At 44.4% G+C, this 17,341-nt stretch overlaps 1 protein-coding gene across 1 annotated transcript in view; it reads right to left on the reverse strand.

Annotated features, from left to right (window-relative positions):
* The window catches only part of PSMC1 (proteasome 26S subunit, ATPase 1), a 1,015,066-nt gene that overhangs the window by 482,960 nt on the left and 514,765 nt on the right, over nucleotides 1-17,341 (reverse strand). The window lies entirely within an intron of this gene.

The raw sequence follows: 17,341 nt of genomic DNA on the forward strand, positions 1-17,341 counted from the left end.
TTCTCATCACTGCAGCAAGTTCTATTGGCCTAGACAGCACTCCCTAGGTGTTCCTGCACAGTGCTAGTCAGATTTTAGATTGACTGCTCTGGGGTCAGCAGCCCATCCTGGTTTAGTCAGCTGACAGAGTCGTGTGGCACTAGTATGGTGATGTGTGCAAACAGTACCTCATATAAGAGAGCTATTATGGGAACTCCTTAGAAAGGGATTGAGGGGAAGACCAACACTTTGCAGCAAACTGCCTGGAAAATGCCTGGTCATCCTTTATCTTAGTTCATTTGTGCTGCTGTAACAAAATACCTGAGACTGGGTAATTTATAAAGAACAGAAATTTATTTCTTACAGTTCTGGAGACTGAGAAGTCCAAGATCAAGATCAAGGGGCGGTATCTTGTGAGGGCCTTCTTGCTATGTCATTTCATGGCAGAGAGCAAGAGGATGAGAGAGCGAGAAAAGGGGGTTAAATGTATCTTTCTGATGGTAAACCCACTCCCTAAATATCAGCATTAATCTATTCATGAGGGTAGAGCCCTCATGGCTTAATCACCTCTTAAAGGTCCTACATCTTCACACTGTTACAACGGCAATTAAATTTCAACATGAGTTTTGGAGGAGACAAACATTCAAGCTATAGCATCCTTCAAGGCTCCATGCCTACATCACCCCCATATGACAACTCTCGTAGCTCCTTTAGAGGGTTGTCATACTGTCTTCTGGACTCTCACAGAAGCCTCTTCAGAGTCCTCCCCATGTTGTAGTGTGATTGGCATATTTCCATATCTGTCTCTGACTCTTGATCATGAACTTCCCAAAGGCTAAGGCTAAGTGTCTTTTTTGTATTTTTACCATCTTTGACCAAGTATTTCCCCAGCTTCCCCGGGGACCAGTGTCCATAATGCTTGACACAGTGCCTCATCAACGACAGATCTTGGCACATTGATAAATTAAAGGGAAATTTCTCTGAAAGATGGTGCAGTATAGAGCCAAGAATCAGAAAACCAGAATTCTGCGCTCCACTCAATTCCTATCTCTTGTACTCTTTGGCAAGTCAACCACTTCTTAGGCTTCAATTTCCTCTTCTTCATAACTTTCAGTGAAGAGGTTGATTTGGATAAGATTGCTCACTGCCCATTTGTCTTAGTCCATTTGGGTTGCTATAGCAAAAATACCATTGACTGGCTGTCTTACACAATAAACATTTATTTCTTACAATTCTGGAGGCTGGGGAGTCCAAAGTTAAGACACTAGCAGATTGGGTGTCTGGGGAGGGCATTCTTCCTGGTTAATAGACAGCCTTCTTCTCACTGTGTCCTCACACGGTAGAAGGGGTGAGAGATCTCTCTGGGGTCTCTTTCATGAGGGCCCTGCTCTCATTCATGAGGTCTCCACCTTCATGACTTAATTACCTCCTAAGGCCTTACTTCCTAATACCGTCACACTGGGGGTTAGAATTTCAACATACCAATTTTGAGGAGATACAAACATTTGGTCCATTGCACCATTATACATGAATTAGCATTGTATGAGCAGAGAGTGTCATGGCCAGGGGAGCTGGGGAAATACTTGGTCACAGATGATAAATGGGTATTTTTTAATATAGGGGTTCACAGAACTTTTGAAATGCTGAAGTCCATTATGGCACTCCAATAAATGAGTAGAATGTGCAGAGTTTCAGACTTATTTGATGAACCATGGAACCAGGTTGGATGTGGGTGCCTGTGTATGTGTGTGTATGTAGATAGCACCATCATAAAGAACGGATGCTCCATGGATCATATCTTGGGAAATGGTTAACCATTTCTGCTGACCCCTGCAGAATCTTCCAGTTCTGTATTTTTATGATGATGCCTTCCAGAGTCTTACAGTCCCTGTGGCTGACTTGGACAGTGCTGTAACTGAGGACTCACAGGGCCATACACTTCACCTTCTGCTCCATCAGCCCCTGCTTCCTCCCTGCCCCACCCAAAAGAAGACATTGGAGCAGCTCTACTTCACATGTCTGTCGGGAGAGACAGGGCTGGGGTGCATGCACACTTACCTTTGACCTCTGATAGGGAGGTAAAGTTGCTGCTAATCTGAAAGAGCAGCTGCTTTGAAAATCAAAGCGTAAGACAAGGAGAATGATTTTATGTTAATTTAAAATGGATTTTTTCAGTTCTACCACAATTTCTTTCATGGTTTCATGGGTGTCAGTTTAATATATCTAGTTTGAGCAATAACTTAATATACAAGGCTTTCACACATATGAATTTCTTAAAGCAGCAACAGATTAATAATGTTATGTTATTAAGAAAGCAACAATGAAATATTCTACAGAGTTCATATTCCATATATTATTAATGAAGACCTTTTGTGTTTTGGTGGGTCGGATACTTTATAACATGGGTGCCAAATAGATTGGAAATGTTTTTGCCTTCTTAGCAAAACGTCCCAAATTAGGCTACATGAATAGAGAATATTTGCAACAGGTAACCAAAATGGCCATGAGGCATTGTGGGACAGGAGGTGCTGAATTTATTTCAATCAGAGATTCCAGGAATAGCAACATTCTTATGCTAAAGAACAAAATGAATAATCACGTCAGCTGCTTTGGGATAAGAAGCAGGAAAAACAGGGTTTCCTCGTGCTGTGCTAAATTGCCACATGCATTGAACTTATTAACTTAATAACTGAACTTATTAACTTATTAAAAACCAATGTTTAGGCTGGGCATGGTGGCTCACACCTGTAATCCCAGTACTTCGGGTGGCTGAGGTGGCTGGATCACCTGACGTCAAGAGCTCCAGACCAGCCTGATCAACATGGTGAAAGCCCATCTCTACTAAAAATACAAAAAATAGCCAGGCGTGGTGGTAGTTGCCTGTAATCCCAGCTACTCGGGAGGCTGAGGCAGGAGAATCGCTTGAACCTGGGAGGCAGAGGTTGCAGTGAGCCGAGATTGCACCACTGCACTCCAGCCTGGGTGACAGAGTGAGACTGTGTCTTAAAAACAAAAAAAAAAGAAACCAGTGTTTACTGTAGGGGTCCCCAACCCCTGGGGCTGGTACCGGTCCATGGCCTGTTAGGAACCAGGCCACACAGCAGGAGGTGAGCAGTGAATGAGCAGACATCACCACCTGAGCTCCTGCTCCTCTTGCATCAGCGGCAGCATTAGATTCTCATAGGAGCATGAACCCTACTGTGAACTGCGTGTGCAGAGGGATCTAGGTCGTGTACTCCTTAAGAGAATCTATTGCCTGATGATCTGAGGTGAAACAGTTTCAGCCCCAAACCATGCCCCCATCTCATCTGTGGAAAAATTTTCTTTCATGAAACTGATCCCTGGTGCCAAAAAGGTTAGGGACTGCTGGTTTATTGTCTGCCTGCCATTGGTCGACACTGTTCTCAGCACGTTGCATGCATTATAGAATGTAATTCCTTTTTTTTTTTTTTTTTTTTTGTGAGAGAGATTGAGTCTCACTCTGTAACCCAGGCTGGAGTACAATGGCACGATCTCAGCTGACCGCAACCTCTTCTTCCCAGGTTCAAGCGATCCTTGTTCCTCGGCCTCCCAAGTAGCTGGGACCACAGACGCATGCCACCACGCCCAGCTAACTTTTGTATTTTTAGATTGAGTTTCGCTATGTTGCCCAGCCTGGTCTTGAACTCCTGACCTTAAGTCATCAGCCCGCCTCAGCCTTCCGAAGTGCTGGGATTACAGGCCTGAGCCACTGCACCCGACCATAGAATTTAATTCTTGTGGCAACTATAAGAGACACAGTCTTGATTCTCAGGAAGAAGGATGAGGACTGCTAATGGTACGTGGGAGACCTGGTGCTTTGAATTTGGACAGTCTGGCCTAAAGTCCATCCTCAGACCCTCAACACTGAGGCTGGAGACCCCGGGCTTTTCAGGTCTGAGCTCTAGGTTTGGGGAAGCACCACAGATGTAGATGAGCTTCGAGTGTTTCCAGTAGCAGAACCAGTGGCCTGTGTCTCAGAGGTTCCTATGTGTCTGATCAGTGGCCCCCCCAGGCAGACATGTTGGTGTGGATGGAACATTCTAGACACATCTCCCAGGTACAGCGTGACTATTAGGGACAGCCGCCATCACTCGCTCATCTAAGAGACCACTTTGTTCTTCACGAAGCCAATGTCACCAGAGGACTGGAGACTTGTAAACAATTACACCCACACACACCCCTCCCCTCCTTCCTACACACTTACATGCATTCTCCATCCCAGTCATCAGCCCTGCACTGCCCTCTATTTTTGGGGTCCTCTCTGCACCTCCCACCATTTCTCACAGGAGACCTCCTTGACTGGCGGCATTTGGCTTATACGTCATTAGACTTTGTCCAAAGAGCTTATGTTGCAGGCTTACCTCCTCAGGATGCCCGGTCATGCACTCAGGTGAGCAGGATGCACCCATTTCATCCCATCTCAGATCAATAAGAGGAGGGGTTGTGTAACCCGAGAATCCCAGGACCCCATCAGTGATATAGCACTACCTGGCTTCTTCCCCACCATCACTGGGCTTTGCCAGACACATTGAAAGTTTGAAAAGCAAAACAGCATTTTTTTCTAATCATCTGATTTAGAAAATGGAAGAAATGATATAAAATTGATTTTGCCAATGCCCTTTCTGTGCAGATACTAAGTTCAATGTAGCTGTGATGTAAATATTAATGATATTTCAGTTTTCGTGTTAAGGTTTGTTTGTTTGTTTCTTTGCAGCAGCAGTCAGGAGAGTGACTAAACGCTTATTCATTTGCAGGGTTTTTCTTTTGGAAATGAACATGCTGGCACAATTTTAATTGGGTTTTAGTTGTTGTTGTTTTAATTCTCACAGTGATGGCTTGGCTATGTCTTTTGGGACTGCAGAGGGAAACTGGCATCTGGTGTTTGAGGATTCTGGGGATTTGCACCATATTTATGTGTAATAACTATACAGTAAATAAACAGAATGAATAATTAAGTGAATAATGAGTTTCTCAGAAAAGAAGGTTCCTCTGAAGACTTCGAGAGAAATTCTCGTGTATGTGTTGCACCCTCCCTCCCTCCCGCCCCACCCTCCCTCCCTCCCGCCCCACCCTCCCTCCCTCCCTCCCGCCTAGCGATTCCGCAGTGTTCTCACTGTGTCATTGCCCCCGTGGAAACCAGCAAGGACATTTTCCAAGCCAAAGTCAAGCGTGCCATAAATCGACCCAGCTAGATACAAATGAGGACGTTTCTCTCACTTTTGTATTTTCTTCCCGTTGCAAGGATGTTGGACTTACACTTGTTAGAATGAACTTTTTTAACCCTAGAGAGAGAGATTTGCCTCTTTAAAAATGAAATCCATGAGATTAAATTTCATTAAATAGTATTTCTCTCAGGGGCTAAAAACTTGAAATTCCAGGAATTGGCTGTATCTGGTGAAATTACATAAATGCATACTAATACCCATATTAGTCAATACAAGGTGCCCTTGCTTCTAGATGCAAGCCAGGCCTAAAGTGAATCTTCCCAGAGGTAAAACCCACTAATATCGGTAATGATCGCTTCTCTCATGTGTGTGTTCATCAATTCACTCATGTTTTTACTTGTCCATTCATTCATTCAGTGACCATTCACTCATATGGCTTTGGTTTTTGTTTTGTTTTGTTTCCTGAGACAGAGTCTTGCTCTGTCACCCAGGCTGGAGTACAGTGGCGCAATCTCGGCTCTTGGCAACCTCCACCTCCCCAGTTCAAGTGATTCTCGTGCCTCAACCTTCCGAGTAGCTGGGACTACAGACATGTGCCACCATGCCCAGCTAATTTTTGTATTTTTTATAGAGATGGAGTTTCACCATGTTGGCCAGGCTGATCTCAAATTCCTGGCCTCAAGTGATCCACCCACCTCAGCCTCCAAAAAGTGCTGAGATTACAGGCGTGAGCCACTGCACCCGGCCCACTCACATATTTTTATTTGTCCATTCATTCATTCATTCATTCATTCATTCAGTGAGGAAGCAATTATTTACTGAGCACCCACTACATGCCAGGCCCCGTGCCAGGCTCTGGGGACAGCTTGCCGAGTAAAACCAGACCCAGTTTCTGTCCTCACAGAGCTTGCATTCTTGTCAAGATGACAATATGATCATAAAACAGATTACAACTGTGACTGGTTCTGTGAAAGAGAGTATGTCAGTCCCCTCCGGCAGCCGTAACAAAATACCACAGGCTGGGTGGCTTAGACACAGAGACTTATTTTCCCACAGTTCTGGAGCCTAGAAGACTAAGATCATGGCACAGGCAGGGCTGGTGTCTCCTGAGGCCTCTCTCCTTGGCTGGCAGATGGCTGCCTTCTTATGATGCCCTCATGTGGCCTTTCCTCTCTGTGCACCTATCCATAGGGTCTCTTTTTGACTCTACATTTCCTCTTATAAAGACACTACTCATTGGATTAGCGCTCACCCGAGCTGACTCATTTCACATTAATTGTCTCTTTAAAGGCGCTGTCTCCAAATATAGTCACATTCGGAGGTTCTGGGAATTAGGACTTCAACATAGGAATTTTGAGGAAAGCTAATTTCACCCATAACGGAGAGGTAGCTGGACAGAGATTGTAATGGGGACAGGTCAGATAACCGAGCAGGGACATAGGTAGGCTTCCCTATTCAGCCGGGATCTACAGGATGAGTAAGAGCAAATTAAACAAAGAGGAGAAAAAGGACCTTCCAGGAAGAGGGGAGAGCAGGCGCCACAGCCCTGCAGCAGGAGGGGCCGGTCACTCCAGAGAGACCAAAGCAAGAAGGCCCCGGTGGCTGAGATTCTGTGAGGCAGAGCACATGGGGTCCAGGACAGAGCTGATTTTCTAGGTGGGGCACAGGCCATGCTCAGCCTCAGAGACCGTGGTCAGCAGTTTTGTCTTTTTCCAAGAGCGCTGGAAGATCACTGAAGGTCTCTGAGTGATGGCAGAGGTGGAAATATCAGTCTGGCTGAAGGGCGGAGGGCCGGCATGTGGGGATCTGGGGGATGTTCTGCAGAGCATCAGATACAGGGAAATCCTGCAGACATCCAAGCAGGAAATGAAAGTGGCTTGGATTCGGAGGTGGGACAGGATCGGAAAGAAACGAGTGGATTTGATAGATCTACGGGGGGCAGCTGATTTGATATGGGGGGCACCAGGGGACAAGAGTTGGTGGCAGGTGAGGTATGGTGGGCACTGGTGACGGGGGAGATGACCAGTTATCTCCTGGACTTCTGACTTCCATAACTGGATACGGAATGTCAGTTGGGTCAAGAGCTCCAGAATAGGCCCTCGTTTGAGCTGAGTTTTAGTCATATGACATCAGTAGACACTGAAGGCCACTTGGCCACTTTTTGTTCCTCAACACAGATACCTCTTTCTCCAGCATGTGCCGTTCTACCAGGAACACTCTTTCCTGCTTATACTTCACTGCCCATCTGCCAGCCACATCTCAGCCCATCTCAGCCCAAGGGTCAACCTTCTCAGCAGGGAGGTCTTCCTAATTTCCTCAGACTAGTCTTGGTGTTTCTTTTTTTTTTTTTTGAGACAGGATTTTGCTCCATCGTCCAGGCTGAAGTACAGTGATGCGATCTTGGTTCACTGCAAACTCTACCTCCCAGGTTCAAGCAATTCTTATGCTTCAGCCTCCAGAGTAGCGGGATTACAGGTGCATGACACCATGCCCGGCTCATTTTTGTGGTTTTAGTAGAGACGAGGTTTCACCATGTTGCCCAGGCTGGTCTCGAACTCCTGGGCTCAAGCGATACACCCACCTCGGCCTCCCAAATTGCTGGGATTAGAGGTATGAGCCACTGCGCCCAACCATCTTTCATAGACTCTTATAACACACTGTACTTTTCCTTCAAAGCAATTGCTATTATTAAAATTACATAATTAGTTGTTTAAATTCTTTTTCTCCTGCTAGAATGCGAAGTCTATGTTCTGTGACCATATCTGTCTAATTAATACAGCAGACAGGTGGTTCTGGAGCCAGAGTCTCTGGGTTCAAATCTTGACTGCCCTGCTTCCTAGTGGTGTAAATATGGGCAAGGTATTTCACCTTGCTGTGCCTCAGTTGCCTTGTATGTAAAATGTGGATTATAATTTTACTTCCTTCATAGAACTTTTGGGACTATTAAATGAGTTAATTAGCATAGAGTGTTTATTGCAGTCCTCGGGATGTAATAAGCACTCAGTAAAAGTCAGCTATTATTATTCATTACTGTATCTCTAACTACTTGATGGACGGATAATCAGATAGATGGATGGACTAATGAATGGATAGGTGGGAGGATGGAACGATAGGTAAAGATGGCAGGAAATAAAACACAGTCTTTACTAAGTTATATCGATTGAACATAGTGGAAATGCAAGGAAGCCCAAATGGTATTGTGAAAAGAGGGGATGGCCCATACTTTACAACATAATTACATTTCAAGATATTGAGCTCCCTTAAGATAAACTTCGCCTGTATGGTTACTTTCAGGCAGAGCCTTAAGTAATCTCCATCAAGACTTCTTCAAAGATAAGCGAAGTTATTTGTCACTTGACTTCAGTAGAGGGGAAAAATATCACCACAACCCAACCATCCCCTTCTTAATTAAAAACTGTGCATTTCCCAATTTAACTGATTTTTTTTAAAGATATAATCTAAAAGCTGAGTTTAATCTGATTTAAACAATCAATTGATTCATTGGCTTATTCAGTCTCGTGTTTCTCCCCCAAATGATAATGGAATTCCTACTATGTGTCAGACACTGTGATAGGTACTGGGTAGATACAAAGTCACATAAGATATTGTCAGGCCAGGCACCGTGGCTCATACCTGTAATCCCAACACTTTGGGAGGCTGAGGTGAGAGAATCACTTGAGCCCAGGAGTTCAAGACCAGCTTGGGCAACAAAACGAGACCCTTCCTCTACAAAAAATTAAAAGAATAAAAAATTAGCCAGGCATGGTGGCACACGCCTGTAGTCCTAGCTACCCCAGAGGCTAAGGCGAGAGGATCACTAGAGCCCAGGAGTTTGAGGTTGCACTAAGCTGTGATTATGCCACTGCACTCCAGCCTGGATGACAGAGTGAGACCCTGCCTCTCTAAAAAAAAAAAAAAAAAAACTAAAAAAAAACAACAAAAACAAACAACAAACAAAAAACATATTGTCATGTCCTCAAGGAGCTTAAGATCTAAATAAACTTTATAAAAAAGTAAGTAAAAACTTACGATAGCTCTACCTGATCAAAATAAACAAATGCAGAAGCAAAAGCTGTTTTCTGAACAGGAGAAGCAGCCTGTTACAGCTCAACCCCACTCTAATCCCAGCTCTGCCCTGGCTTCGATGGTGGGGCCTCTGGGGAGAATGGCCAAAGATGCTCAGTCCCAGACGGAAGGTATTTTCATTACTGTCACTATATTTATGAAAGTAACTCATGTCTGGTATCTCCTTTTCACCCAGAGAATTCTCTTTGTGTAATTTATTACAAAATTCAAGGCCATTTCATTGGGGGAAACGCGCCGTGTCATTATTACAACAACTCCCCCTGTTTTTGTTCAGTTTTGAAACTGACAATCTAAAGACTATTTTTAGCTCAGTCAAGTGAGATTATTTGTTTCCTTATTATGAGAAGTTTTTCCTTCAGACTCTAGTTAACATGAATTTTATGCTCACTTACTATGTCACATGCTCCAATTCAATTTACTTTAAAGCGATTCTTTGGGGAAAACTGTAAAGCTAATTTGAATTGATTCTTTAGAGATTTCATTTTAAATGAAGTGCTATAAAAATTGGCAGACAAAGTGAAAAAATGGAATTGAATTTTCTTCTTCGGCTACTCATTGGATTCAGAAATCTTGCTTTTCGACACTGCCAAGGGTTTTGATATAATGTTTTATGCAATTTTCATAACATTTATCTTAAACTCCACTGCCTTTGGTTCCTGGTATTTCCATATAAGAAAAAGCAGAGTTTTTGCTAAAGGAAAAAATTGCTGTTTTGATACAAACTTTCTACCATCTAATGGTACCCATCTATAAAACATCTGGTGTTAGGCAGGTGTTCTAATTCTGGAGTGAATATCGAGCACTTGTGGACAAACTTGTTAAGGGGAGTGTGGAATAAAACCGCATCTCCAACTTCCTCCCACTTTGTCCAGTTTATTTGTCTTTCTTTCAAAGTTGATGGATTTCCAACTTGAGGAAAGTGTGGAAATAATAGGCAAGAAGCCTGATGACTTAATTTCCTGTCCCTCACAGACCCCAAGAAGCACTCCTTGTTCCTGAGAATAGTAGGCTCCAAGCTAATCAGAAACAGCCATCGCTGGTGGGGACCGGGGCCCCAGGATTGGTCCGTCTGACTGCAGTTGATGATTTACATCCTATTATTAAGAATCTAATGGGAAATACATCGAAAACACATGTCTGCCATTTCATTTTGAGACATGCTTGTTTTCTTTGATGTGTTTTTTAAAGGGAGTTTTATTTCACACTCATCTTTTCCCTTGAATTCCCTATACAGCCACTATCTTTCCTATTGACCCAGCTGGTAAGCTCATCGCCAGCTGACCAAGGGTCTTCACTCGCTTTGGCTCTGCTGCCATTGAGTATAGCACCGAGTACTCGGAGTGATTTCCCCAAACTCAGGTTGGCCTTGAAAGCAACAAATCATTGTTGCATGAGTTTTTGTTCTGATTACAGAGACGATAATCATGTGAAGTGAATGCAGGTGTCATTAGGGTTGCGGCAAAAGGAGCAGACCCAAGACCGACTTCTCCATCAGACACATGATGTCTGCAGCCCCGGATACTTGCAGGGCCCAATTTTAATTATAATTTCTTTTACGACTGGAGGAAAATGAGTATAATAGTGAATACATAATAATGAATCCAGCCTAGATAGTATTTTTTATACCAACATAGTTATAAAATATAATTTTGGGGGGGGCGGGGAGGAGTCTCGCTCTGTCGCCCAGGCTGAAGTGCAGTGGCCTCCCGGGTTCAAGCAATTATCCTGCTTCAGCCTCCCTAGTAGCTGGGATTACAGGCACCTGACACCATGCCTGGCTAATCTTTGTATTTTTAGTAGAGACAGGGTTTCACCATGTTGGACAGGCTAGTCGTGAACTCCTGACCTCAGGAGATCCACCCACGTCGGCCTCCCAAATTGCTGGGATTACAGGCGTGAGGCACCACACCTGGCCTAAACCATAATATATATTTTTTTAATGTTTTAACAGTAGAAGAAGGTCCATGAAGGCAAAGTGGCTCAGCGCATGGAAGTCGTAATTCATCTCTGAGCAGAACTGCTGTGAGTAACATGGAATAAGGGACTGAGTTTGAGGATTGGCTTTTCTGTGACTGTGGAAGCTGATGGAGCGGTCTCAGCAGAGCCACTAGACCTCTGCATCTGGAGATGGGCTTGAGGTTACCCTAGGTCACAAAGCCAGCAGTCGAGAAAAAAAGCCGGATGTGAAGGCAGTGGTTCTCAACCTGGGATGATTTTTGTCCCCCAGAAGACATTTGGAGATGATGTCTGGAGACAGTTTGGGTGGCCACAACTTAGGTGAGAGTGACTACTATCTAGTGAGAAGAGGCCAGGGACGCTGCTAAACACTGCAATGCACGAGACAGCCTCTGACCACGAACAGTTATCTGGATTGAAAGAGCAACAGTGCTGAGGCTGAGAAACCCTTATGTGAAGAAAGGCCACAACCTGTAAGCCACGTCTGCCTCTTGCAGCCCCCTCAGTGATGGGATAACCCGAAGCAGGGGTTGCCATCCCTTATCATTGAGCAACACTTGCACCTGGGAGGATTTGGCGCTGCTGAAGAGGGATATGGGGCAGCTGCTGAGGAACTGCAGGGCTGGCTGCCCCAAGCCACCGGGTGAGTCAGCAGATCAGTGGCAACGCACTGGAGCTACAGTAACAATGCACAGTGCGCTGCACCCACCTGCAGAACATGAGAGCTGCTGCTTCACTTCCACCTTCCATGTCTCATGCCAATTTCTCTCCTGGTCAGCCCTAACTTGAAACCCTACAGGGAAGGAACTCTAGAAAATGTAGTTCCAGATTCACTCAGTTGCCATAGTCCAAGCCCCCCACAGTAGACCCTGAGGGGCTCTGCTCACCAGCACTTTATACCTGTGAAGTAGTGTTTTCTTCACCTCACTCCAGACTTTGCATGCATTGAAATTGGATGTGCTATTGCAATTGTTTTAATCCACAAACACCTGGTGTGCTTTAGACTGCTGGTTGTGCATCCACATCTTTCAGAAATAGAGTTGTGGCTGGACACACAGCTGCCCAGACAGAGTCACGTCCCAGCTTCCCATGCAGTTAGGGGTGGCCGTGTCACTGCTACTTATCACATGCACGTTTGGGCAAGTGGGGGTGCCAGCTCCAGAGCTGCACCTGCAGACTCCAGCTGCACACTCCTCCATGTGCTTTTCCCCTTCCCATCAGCAGGAACCCAAATCCGAGGCAACCCAGCTTCAACCACACAACGACAAGAGCAGAACAGCAGGATGGAGAGATCTTGGAGGTTTTATACCCTAAAGCACCCGCATTGTACTCTTCTTTTTTCCTAAGGAGTTCTGAGTGAGCTTCTTAGTCACTTAGGTCGTGAATAATAAAAACAAACTGAGGCGGCCAGATGCAGGGTCTCACACCTGTAATCCCAGCACTTTGGGAGGCCAAGGCAGGAGGATGGCTTGAGGTCAGGAGTTTGAGACCAGCCTGACCAACCTATCAAGACCTTGTTTCTAAAAAAAGAAGGAAGGAAGGAAGGAAGGGAGGGAGGGAGGGAGGGAGGGAGGAAAAAGAGAGAGGAAGGAAGGGAGGAAGGAAGGAAAGAAAGGAGGAAGGAAGGAAGGAAGGAAGGAAGGAAGGAAGGAAGGAAAGAAGGAAGGAAGGAAATAAATAAATCAAAACCAACTGAAATTGGCTGGACACAGTGGTTCATGTCTGTAATCCCAGCACTGTGGGAGGCTGAGGCGGGAGGATAGCTTAAGCCCAAGAGTTTGAGACCAGCCTAAGCAACACAGTAAAACCCTGTCTCTACAAAAAATACAAAAATTAGCCAGCCATGGTGATATTCGGCTATGATTCCAGTTACTCAAGAGGCTGAGGCAGGAGGATTGCTTGAGCCTAGGAGTTTGAGGATGCAGTGAGCTATGATGGTGCCATTGCACACTCCAGCCTGTCTCCTTTTAGAGACAGCAAGACCCTGAAAAACAGAGAAAGAAGAAAGGAAGGAAGGAAGGAAGGAAGGAAGGAAGGAAGGAAGGAAGGAAGGAAGGAAGGAAGGAAGGAAGGAAGGAAAGAAGGGAGGGAGGGAGGGAGGGAGGGAAAGAAAGACTGAAATTCACTTAAGCAGAAAAGGGAATGAATTGCTTCCCGTAATTGCAAAGTTCAGGCTAAGAGTTTCAGGCATAACTGGATCTGAGGGTTCAAAGTATGTCATTAGGATTTTCTGTCTCCCAACATTGGCTTCCTGCAGGAGTCCAGGAAAGATGGCTTTGAGAAGTTCCAGGCTCACAATTTCCTTCTAGCTCACGACCCAGGAGAAAGCAGGAGCTTCTCTCTCTCAAGGCACACTTAACTATGAAGAGGAAATGTGGAAGGGTCCCTCTGGGGGTTACAGGCTCACCCTGAACCAATCACTGCAAACTTCAGAAGAAGGGAGATTAGAATGAACCTGTAAAACCAGTAGCTGTTATGGCCCACTTGGGAAGTTAACCAACATTAGGAGGCAGTGAAGACAGTGCTGGTGGGGGGTAAAATCAGGAAGCTGCAGCTGAGGTTCAGGAGAAGGAAAACTATTCTCAGCTGAGGTGGTAAAATCAGGAAGCTGCAGCTGAGGTTCAGGAGAAGGAAAACCATTCTCAGCTGAGGTGGTAAAATCAGGAAGCTGCAGCTGAGGTTCAGGAGAAGGAAAACCATTCTCAGCTGAGGTGGTAAAATCAGGAAGCTGCAGCTGAGGTTCAGGAGAAGGAAAACCATTCTCAGCTGAGGTCGTTAGGAGTGCCTTTGTAGGAGAGGTAGGATTTGAGTTGGGCGTTGGGAGGCCTAAAGTTTAAAAACGGATAAAGAAGAAAATACCGTACTTTCGTTCCTGATCATTTTCTAAGGCTCAAGGAAGCTAGCAGCCCAGGGGGATGTAAAGGATCGTGTTGGCTTTCTTCCCTTTGCCACTGGTTCAGGACGAGAAGCGTTTTTCTTTGATCTTCGAGTTCTTCCAGAGACTGACAGAAAGGGGGAGAATTTGGATAAAAGTCTCCAGCACAGGCACTCACATGTAAAGCAGGAGGAAAACGCCGTGCTTCTCCCCAACCTGAGGAACAGCTGGTAAGTGTAACTGGCAGTTTCCTTAATCAGTCCAGAAAGGCTTGTTATATAAATAAATGATTCAAATAGGAAGTGACTTACCTCAGGAAACATGCCTCGCTCTTTTTGGTTTTTCATGTTCCTAGAATGGTTTCTTTCAGGTTTGGGGTAGAATAGCTTGTAATTTTAATACACATTTATTAATTCTAAAACTGTCTAGTGTTAGGATTTTAGGAATACATTTTTATGAGGATTCAAGTTGCATAATAATTTTCCAACCAGCCAGGCTAGCAGAGCCAAGGGCTCAATTCTGTAGGACAGGGATCGGTCCTTTTGTCTATAAACGTCCTGTGCCAACCAGGGTGCTGTTGGCTGGGTTCAGGGGTATGGTAACTGGTTTGACCTTAAAAGGTGCTGGAGGTGATGGTGGTGACTATGCTACTGCTGCTGCTGATAGCAACTATTGATCTCACAGGTGAGGCAGTTACAATAGAAACCCCATCCTCTTTATTCTAAGGGAACCATTACACTCTCTTTGTATGGTGGATGATTGATGATGGTTAGATCAGATCAGAGATTTATTGTTTCCTACTTGTTGGTGATGTAATGATGACTTTAGGCACAAAGCTCTTTTCATTGATAGACAAGTCTGCCCCTTCTTGCAGGGAGTGGGAGATATCCTCATGTTTGGTTTACGCTGAGTCTCTTCAGACCAGTTTGTCTTTAGAGCCCATTGGAAGCACTACAGCAGCTCAGTATCTGTCATCTGTTCCCGCAGTGGGCAGCGGGGATGCGGCATGTCTTTTCTATGAGAACTGTAATGAATCATATAGGGGGAATCCTGACTTGAGGTGAGTAGAGGCACCCAATTAGTTAATTGCATCGAAATTAACTAATTAACTAAATTAACTACCGGTGGATTGCTCCCTATCTCGGTTCCCACACATTGCCATGTAGCTTTCCGTGTCTCTTATGGCGGGAATATACTTCTCTGCTCCATTGATATTGGACTTGGCACCATGACTTGCTCTGGTCAATGAGATGCAAGCAGAAGAGAGTCTGTGCGGGTAGGAGTTGAAGCTTTGGAGACTTCACCCTTGCTTTCTCATTTATTCCTTTCGCTCTACCATGGGAATGGCATGTCCCGATGGGCGCCGCTCTTTCAGCCTGGCAATGTGAGTGAGAAATACATACTTGTTTTTGTGAGCCATTGAGATATTAGGGCCACTTGTTACAACACATAACCTAGTGAAAGCTGACTGACATAAATGGTCACTTATTGTCCTGGTCATTCTTGTGAAAAATGGTCCAGCTCTTAAACGTGTGGCTACAGACTGAGCTTGTAACAACTCTAGAAAACATCCTAAATCGAAGAAAACGAATGGACTACAGTCAGATTAAACCAACAATAACAAGAAGCCAATTTTGTATATAAAATTTGCAAAGGCTATAAAAATAATAGCATTAGAAGAGTATACCAGAAACAAGCATTCTTAGACATTGTTAGTGGAGGTACAATTAGAACCACAATGCTGGAAATAAACTCAGGAGCAATACTGATAGCAATAAGAGATGGTATTTATAGAGTGCTTTTATGTGCCAGGCACTACTATTTTAAGTTTTACTGACCTTACTTGAATTAATAAAATTGATTTACATGTACTAACTTAATTCTTTTTTTTTTTTTTTTGAGATGGAGTCTTGCTCAGTCGCCCAGGCTGGTGGGCGGTGGTGCGATCTCGGCTCACTGCAAGCTCTGCCTCCCAGGTTCACGCCATTCTCCTGCCTCAGCCTCCCGAGTAGCTGGAACTACAGGTGCCCGCCACCTCGCCTGGCTAATTTCTTAATTCTTATAATCATCTTGTAGGGAAGGTATTATTATTATTCAAAACCCATAAAAATGTTTCTTTGCTCTTTGATGCACATCTGGGAGTTTATCCTGAGGAAATAATGAAAGATGAAGTGAACAAGTTTTATCTGAGAATGTTAGTGTCAGAATCGTTCATAACTGTGAAACTCGGAAGCAATATAAACATCCAGAAAATGGGAATCTTTTAAAAAAATTCAACACTTTAAAAGTGATATAAAAATGTATGGTGGACATGAGAAGACTTTTATTTCCATTAAATAAAAAAAGCAGCTTAGTGGCAGGGGACAGTGGCTCACACCTATAATCTCAGCACTTTGGGAGGCAGAGGCAGGGGGATCACTTGAGGTCAGGAGTTTGAGACCAGCCTGGCCAACATGGTGAGATCCTGTCTGTACTAAAAATAAAAAAAATTAGCCAGGCATGCTGGCACACGCCTGTAGTCACAGCTACTAGGGAGGCTGAGGCAGGCGAATCACTTAACCCGGGAGGCAGAGATTGTGGTGAACTGAGATCGCACCACTACACTCCAGCCTGGGCGACAAGAGTGAAACTTTGTCTCAAAAAATATATATATAAAATAAAATTTAAAATAAAAGTAAATTTTTTTTAAAAAAAGCAGTTTAGTGAAAAATGCAGCATAGACCCGCATTGTCTAATACAATAGCCACCAGCCACATGAGCACTTAAAATGTGGCTAGTCTGGGCTGGGCACGGTGGCTCACGCCTGTAATCCCAGCACTTTGGGAGGCCGAGGCAGTCAGATCACCTGAGGTCGAGAGTTTGAGACCAGCCTGACCAACATGGAGAAACACAGTCGCTACCAAAAATACAAAATTAGCCAGGCGTGGTGGTGCATGCCTGTAATCCCAGCTACTCAAGTGGCTGAGGCAGGAGAATTGCTTGAACCTGGGAAGAGGAAGTTGTGGTGAGCCGAGATTGTGCCATTGCACTCCAGCCTGGGCAGTGAGAGCAAAACTCCGTCTCAAAAAAAAAAAAAAAAAAAAAAAAAATATATATATATATATATATATAAAACTAGTCTGAACTGAGAAGTGCTGTAAGTGAAGACAGTATGTAAATAAAAGAATATGAAAATATTTCATTAATAATTTCTATATTGATTGCAAGGTTGAAATGTTAATATTTGGGCCATGTTACTAACATTAATTTCCCCTGCTTT

This window comes from Macaca thibetana, chromosome 7 (genome assembly GCF_024542745.1).
Source record: "Macaca thibetana thibetana isolate TM-01 chromosome 7, ASM2454274v1, whole genome shotgun sequence".
NCBI lineage: Eukaryota > Metazoa > Chordata > Mammalia > Primates > Cercopithecidae > Macaca > Macaca thibetana.